The sequence below is a fragment of the Tupaia chinensis genome, unplaced genomic scaffold, assembly GCF_000334495.1.
Source record: "Tupaia chinensis unplaced genomic scaffold, TupChi_1.0 Scaffold000671_1, whole genome shotgun sequence".
NCBI lineage: Eukaryota > Metazoa > Chordata > Mammalia > Scandentia > Tupaiidae > Tupaia > Tupaia belangeri.
In genome coordinates, this window is record NW_006160193.1 from 5,428,675 (window position 1) to 5,436,392 (window position 7,718).

The 7,718-nt window shown below is 62.2% G+C and overlaps 1 non-coding gene across 1 annotated transcript; it reads right to left on the reverse strand.

Annotated features, from left to right (window-relative positions):
* Positions 1-7,615: 7,615 nt before the first annotated feature.
* On the reverse strand, positions 7,616-7,673 carry MIR1247 (microRNA mir-1247). The gene has a single exon (NR_129481.1). It is a non-coding gene; the product is annotated as a microRNA mir-1247 (primary transcript).
* Between the last annotated feature and the right edge of the window lie 45 nt (positions 7,674-7,718).

The window sequence follows — 7,718 nt, forward strand, 5'->3', positions numbered from 1 at the left end:
TGTGAACATCACCTCCACAGGAACAGCCACCACTGTCCCTAGAACAGCCACCTCCCAGGCAGGCTCTCAGAGTAAGGGAAGCCCTGCCCCACCCCACCCTCTCTGCCATGGACATACCCAGAGGGCTCTCTCACAAGTGTGCTGCAGGTCAACAGGATGGAGGGGAGGGATTCCCTTCACACGCCCCACCCCTCCACACCCCGCCCCACCAAGGGGGCCCTGCCAAAGCCTCCAGAAGGAGAGGCCGATTCCAGAGGCAGGACTAGGCGTGCCCACTGCTCTCCCTCTTTCGAGAGGTTTTTGCTGTAAGGCTCGTGCGCTCACCAGACAGCCAGAGGGAGACAGAGACAGAAAGCGAGAAATCACCCCCTGCGGAGATGGCCACGCCTCAATCCCTTCTCCTCCATTCTCTTCTCGGGATCTTGGGCACGCACACACATGCGCCCAGCGTGAGTTCCAAGCCACCGGGTCCAGGACGCGAACGACGGTCGACTACGTGGGAGTCCAGCGACATAGGCATTACGCTAACTGCTGGTTCCCATGCTCCCCCTCTTTCTCTGGAGAGCTCACTTTCACTCCTGCTCTGTCTCTGAAGAACGACCCCATGGCCTCGGCAGGCAGTACCTCCCTCCACACCCAAGGTCTGTATCTGGCAGAGGCGAGGCCTGGGGCAGGAGCACGTCCTGCCCACAGAAGGGCGGTGGCTGAGCAGGGTGAGGTGGTTCCCTGGAGGGTCTGTCCGTGTAGCTGTGCCACCTGGGCGTGAACGAGAAGACAAAATGACTGCCTCCACTCCCCCTCCACCAGCCTTGTGTGCGGCCATGACAGGGCCATCAGGGACCCAAGGCCCTGCAGGAACATGCCTTCACCTGGTCTGACCAAGCTCGGGTGATGGGGACATGCCCCAGGCAGAATCCCAGCCCGTTCCCTGCGGGTGATTGCCAAGCTGGCCTGGGCCTGTCCCCCACGCCTCTGCCCAGTGACATTGCAGGGCCCCATCCAGGTAGGTGCTCAGCCCGCCTTCCTGGGGCTGACGGAGGTGCAGATGCAGTCCAAGCAGCCCTGAATGACATGACCTGTACGTCGGTACGTCAGGGGTGCTCAGTCCTGCTGCTACCACGCTGCAAGGCCAGCCCCGGCGAACCTGCCAAAGGGTGGGAGACACATGGCCCGGGATAGAGCTGCCCCCCAGCCCAGCCAAGGCCGTCCCAGGGCAGCCGACACCACACTGGCCAGGGAGCCCGCCAAGACCAGCAGGCACGGCTCTGCCAGCCAAACTCCCTGCTCTTACTGTTTCCTGGCTGACCCTTCCCTAGCATTGCTGTGACAAAGGGGACTGCAGAGTCCCTAACTCACCAAGTGCCACCACCTGCTCTGACACGTGCCAGAACAGCCTCTCAAGCATCTGAGGTGCAGGGGTTTGCACCTAGCACAGCCATGGCCTTGGGAATGCCATTCTCAGCCTTTGCATGGCTGGCGCCTGGGACTGCACTTTCCATCTCCAGCAGCTCGGACCGCATTTTCTCTGGGCACAGAGGTTGTCCCGGGCTGTTTGGCTCCATCCGTCCAGGCTGTTTCCCTTCTCCTCTGACCCCATGAAAGCAGACAAGCTGGTATTACCCCCCGGTGTTGAGACTCACCTCTCTGACCCTCCAGCACCTCCAGCTCTGCACATCCCCAAAGAACTCAGCAGCCTCCCCAGCAGCCTCCTGTTCTCCAGGCTCCCTCCCTCCCCATCCTGCAAGCCTGAGGCCAGGGGCCACCTCCTCTCCTCCCAGCCCCCTCCCACCCTGCCCTTACCAGGCAGGCCCTCCTGCTCCCCCAGCCCTGATGAATCACCTCCAGCTCACCAGTGAGCATCCTCAGGCAAATCGCTTCCCCTCTCTGAGCCTGGGTGCCCACACCTGTGTGAGAGTAAGTACCCACGAAAGGCGGAATTCTGGGACACTAGCTCCTCCGGAAAGGGCCCGTTCCTGTGCTGGTGGTGTGTCCACCAATGCCGCACCCAACCCGAAGGAGCTGCTCAGGGCTCCTGAGTTAGGGCCCATCTCTCTCAGAGATAGAGTGGAGACCCAGCTCCAGTCAGAGAGCTAACAGCAGCCCTTCACAATTCGCCGCAGATCCCTGCTATGGGAAACTGTGCTCTCTCTCCTCCATGGGTGGCAGGACCCGCATTGCAGGAACCTCATGAGCTGGAGCTTCTAGAACCATCTTGCCCACATGTGGGGAGAGACCCACCTAGAGCAAAGCTGATGTAGCCCAAGACACAAGCTGAGCAGTAGAGCCGGGCCTTCCCAGCACCTGCTGAGCACCTGGATGCAGCTGTGCCTAGAGGCATGGCTCCTCCCGGACTGACTAGAGGCGGTCAATTCCTTCTTCATTGAAGTTAGCTTGGATTACATTTCTGCCATGTACAAACCTAAAGGGTCCTAACAAAGTGCAGTTGGGCACAGGAAAGTGCCTGTCCCAGAGGTTCCAAGAGGCTTCACAGAGTTGAACTTCTGCCAGGGGAAGCTCTCTGACTTACAAGGCAGGACCGTTCATGGGGGAGGAGCAGGTGACACTGGTGGGCTCGTGAACATAAGCTCCTGAAGTTCCCCAGAGCCAGTTCCAGTGGCCCCAAGGCAGCTGTGACAGTAGCTCTCAGGGCTGGCAGACCTGGGGATACAGAGCCACCTGTGCCGTTCCCTGTGGAGCCCTTGGCCCCCTGGGCACTCTTCCAGGGGTTGTGGGCACCTCCTCCTAACGACCTCCAGGGGCAAGGCCGACGTTCTGTCCACTTTACAGCTGATGTGATGGGGGCTCAGGGACTTGGTCACCCAGCCGTGACACAGGAGAGCCGTGTAAAGGCGGTGGGGCGCTGTCTGGCTCTCCCAGCCACCTCCAGTAGGTCATAGCCTTAAGGGCTGGGAGCCATTAGCACAGGGAGGGGAGCAGATGCCGCTGAGACAGGCAACTGTGGGGGACCTCCTCCGGGGGCAGGGCTTCAGTGGGGAGAGCCTCAGGGTCACGGCTCACAGCGCGGCTCACGCCCAGAACCTGCCTGAGCTCTCAGGTGCACAAGCGTGTGCCCGCAATGGGACCCATGCCTGCCCTCCTGTGATCACCTGCTGAGATCCCTCCCTAATGGCACCTCCGCCAGGTGTCCAGGGAACCCCGAGCACGGCCAGCCTCTCCCCCGCCCCACTTTCCGGGCAGGGCAGAGAACATGCCCGACTCACTCTGTGGACCCTCCAGGCGCCTGGCAAGGCCCAGAGCTCAGGGCAGAGGGTGCTTCCCACAGAGCAAACGGTCCAGAGGACACCTACCATAGTCAGGGGGTGGTGCAGCCTCCCGGAGAGCGCGCTCAGCCTCACCTCGCACCTCCCCCATGGCCCTTTCTGAGCTCTGCAATGGCTGCCGGAGTCCCTCTCCTCTGAGCCAGGACAGTCGGAAAGGAAAGCCGTCTGCTCTTGAGCAGGGCAGGGGCTGGGATTCTGACCCAGCTCGGCCTCGCACTCACAGGGTCAGCCTGGTGGCCATTTTTTATCTTTTGGACACCGGGGCTCCCAGTCAATCACATTTTGCCACCAGGACCTTCAGGTGAAAGCCACAGCTGCCCGATGGCCAAGGGAGGACGTCCGGGCTGTGCTGTGTCCCCAAGAGGGAGCCATGCCCTCTCTCATGTTTCTGCCCTCTTCCCACCTGTGTTATCTCTGGCATTCCAAAGCCTCCTGGAAGAAGAGTGTTTTTCAAGAGATGTTCAAAGAGAAGCCTCCCCAAATCCCCTTTGGAACAAGGCTGGGTATAAATAGATGCATGCATGCACATAGACACACATGCACGCACACGTATGCACCCTGCATTTGCTCGTGTCATGGCAAAGGCACATTAGAGACATCAGGCCTGCCGTGGCGGAAGAAACAGGCTCAGAGCAGCAAAGGGGCCAGGTACCCATCTGCTGCTGGGTGGCACCCCACTTTTTCCAGAGAGGCTCAGCCGTGAAAAGGAGCCAGCCCCAGAACTCGGATCAGGGCCTGTCCTTGGTTGGAGTGGTGCAGCACCCGGCAGGGCCCAGTCCCCTGGGGCAGCTTCAGGCTGTCACCGCACCCCGCCTCCAGGGCTGGTGAGCACCAGGGAGCTTGATCGAGGGTAGGGACAGGCCACAAAGACAGGACCCAGGACTGTGGCAGGAGAAAGACAGCCCCATGAGTAAGCGGCAAGAATGGAGGTCCAGGGAGTGGGGGGGGGCCCAGCAGGCACACCTTAGGCTGCAAGTGGGGTAGGGCGTCTCCTGGCCCCAGGGCAGCAAGCAGTGGCAGGAAGGGACTCCGAATGTCCAAGAACCTCCTGGAGCTCTGGAGTGACAGTAGGGGAAGTGCCACCCAATACCCTTCCCATGTGGAGGAGGCCCAAGGGAAGGACAGGACGTGCCCAGGTCACACAGAGAAAGGCCAGGGCAGTGGCCCCTGGGCCTTCTCTCCTTGGCCCTGAGCCCCGGGCCTCCTCCCACCCACCAAGGTTGCCAAAACACCCTGCCCAGTCCACAAGCTCTCCAGCCCAGCTGCCAGGTGCCCAGCCATCCCAGGCCCCGGCGTCCCCCCACTCCTGCCTCAGACTCTCAGAGATGAAGACCTGCTGTGTTGGGGACATTGCTGGGATGTCTCTGAGCCCTCAACCACCTCCCCTGCAAGGTGTCCATGTGAAAAAGTTCAGAGAGGAGACAGCATTCTTTAAAGAATAGGAAGTGTTGGTTGACCTTTCGTGGGCGGGCCCAAGTAGCCAGGAGGGAAACAGATTGGCCCGGTGATGGGTGTGCTCATTAGACGCCACACCCAACAGCGACATCCCAGGACTGCCCCCTGCTCTGGGCCACAGATCCGGAATGACCTCACTCAGCCCAGCTGCCCGCGCCCTACCTTGCTCGCCACTGCGGTGTGCAAAAGGGCAGAATGAAATGTCTTGAAATTCTCCCACAGGAGTTCAGGAAGTCCACACACACTCATCTCCTCAGCTCACATCACAGAGGTTTATTGGGCACTCCCAGTGCTGGGTGCTGGGTGCTGGGTGCGGTTCAGGGTAATGGCCGCAGAGGACCCCTGCGGGTCAGCCTGGCAGGGGCAGCAGGAGCAGCAGCAGACGCAGAAGACACGGTAGCGGGGCTGCTGAGGCCCCCAGGCAGGTGTGGGCAGTGCAGGGCATGGGAGGCCCAGGACAGTGCGATCTGCTCTCCAGGTGGGTGGGAGTGTGGCAATCAGGGTCCAGGTGGAGGTGAGGGTGGTGGAGGGGGAGGGTAGGGAACAGCATGAGTGGGTGCTCCGAAGCAGGAAAGCATCCAGAGGCCGGCGGAGGCAGGGACACGAAGGACACCAAGGAAGCCGCTGGCGCTGGATCCAGCGAGGTCCCAGGAGCACACCTGCAGTTCTGACACTTCTCCAGGTCCTCTTGAACACCCTCCGCAGAGCTGCACAGAGGGCACCGGGGGTGGGGGCAGAGCGGGGGCCACCACGCCCTCCCTGTCATGAGCAGGCAGCCCTGTCTAGGCTGTGCCAGGGGCCTGCTCCTGGACACCAGATGGACCCAGTGCCTTTTCCCTCCTCTTCCTTCCTCCGCCCGCCCCCTGCTGGATCTGTGAGAGGGCAGACAGGGAGCAGGGAGGCCCAGCCAGGCCCTGAGGCAGGACTGCAGCCCCAGCTCCAGCTCTGGCCCCCCCAGTGGCCAGGCCTGCGGACCGTGCCTGGCACTCACCCAAGTCCAGGGTGGGTCTTGGACTTAGGCCAGTACTCTTACTCCTGACCACTGGGACTGGGCGGGACGGTAGGGGTGACTGATAGGAAGGACAGGGTCTAAGGTGAATTAGGGATCTGCCCAGAGAGAGGGGAGGGAGGTGCAGGGGTTGCTGCAGAGCAGGGAGGGTCTAGGAGAGAAGAGGGAGGGGAAGCAAGGTGGTGAGAAGGGAGCCACTAAACCTGTCTGTGTCCCAAAGGCCTCATTGCCTGGACCCTGGGTCTGTGTGCACCTGCGAAGGAGGTTGTGGGAGCGCCTGGCCCACTGCTCTGGAACCCTGAAGGTGGAGCGAAGCCAGACAGCCCAGGAGGCGGCAACAGGCCCCAGACTGCTGGCAACCCTGGCGAGCGCTGCCTTGCTGGGCATCCCTGGGGCTACAAGTGTGTCAAGCAGGGCCTGCGTGGGGGACAGAGGGCTCGGTCTGACATTTGCCCCAGACCATGCCTTCCATACACACATGCAAACATGCACCCATTCACACACGCACACGTGCATCCATGTGCGCACACACATGCACACATGCACACATGCACACACATGCACACACTATCACCACCTCCATGGGACCCCTGGCAGCACAGAAAGCCCAAAGTGGCTTTTCTATTTGCTGAGAATAGACGTGGGGGTGGAGTGGAACTAGACCCAGGTCCGTGCCCCAAACCCTGTGTAGGTGGAGGCTGGACACACCCCCCAACTGGCACCTCCGAGAAATCATGGACTCAGCTTGCAAGACTGCCCAACAAAAGCTGGGACCCCATCAGCCCTTTGGCCCTGTCCAGGAGGGGTAACCTCAGAAGCCCCTCAAACCTCCTCTCAGACTTGGTAATTCTGAGACTCTCCTTCCTAGACCCTCTTCCCTGCAAGAGGCCAGGAAAGGAAGCTCAGATGCCGGGTTGAAAAAGAGCACGGACCAGGGGGACACCGGCCCCACCCACCTCCGCCAGGTTGGGCTCAAGGAGAATTCCCTGGCTCACCGGAGAGGCAGTGTGGGGGAGCTGAGAAGAGCGGGAGACAGGACTGGCTTCCTTCTAAGGTGGGGTGTTCTTGGGGAGTGCACCCCTGCCTAAGACAGCAGAGAAGTTGCCCGAGAGAAGGGGAAGGAGCTACACTCACTTGCCTCCCTTCCCCCAGCCACTGGTCCCATGCGAGGGTACGAGCGAGCGCGTGAGGCAGAGGGTCCCGGCCTGCACCGCACAAGCCTGAGGGAAGGACTCCACCTCGGCGGGGCGTCTACCTGAGCGCCCACTGGGCCCCTACCCGGCAAGGGACTTCTCCCGGCTCATTTCCTAAAAGCGATTCGCCGGCGCCCTGCAGGAGCAGCCAGCTCCCACCTCGGCCCGCGCGCTCCTGCTGTCTCGGTCCTGAGAAGTTAGGCTCTGGCTCTGGTCCCCGAGGCGGGCGGCGCACGGGACACAGCAGCTGCGGGTTCGGCTGGGGCTCAGGCCCCGCCGACCCAGACCAGTCCCCACGACTGCGAGGGCGTCCCGGGCAGCTCGGGTCCCCGGACGACAGACAGACCGCTCGCGACCGGGCCCAGGCCTTGCCCCGAGGGGTTCAGCGGGCCGAGGAGAAGCGGGACTTGCTCCTGGCCTCAGGGACCCCAGGCCAAGGCACTTCCCCGCCCCGCTGCCCCTGAGTCCCGGTCGCTGGTCCCGCGCTGCGCGCAAATAAGAAATCAGAAGATCTGGCCAGGGCTGGCCAGGGCCCTACGGAGTTGGAGAGTTGCCCCGCACCCCTAAAACCCCCAACACAGATTTAGGGTTGAAAGTACGCACTTTACGCGTCCGGACGCCTCCGCGGTGAGTCGGACCGCCGCACGCGGGGTCTGCGAAGGTGGCTCAGTTCGGGCGCTCCAGTCTCGACGTTCCCGGGGCAGAGAGCAACGTCCGGGGACGAACGGGACGGGTGCGCCCGGCGGCCAGGACTGAGCCGGGCGAGGCAAGCGGCGAGAG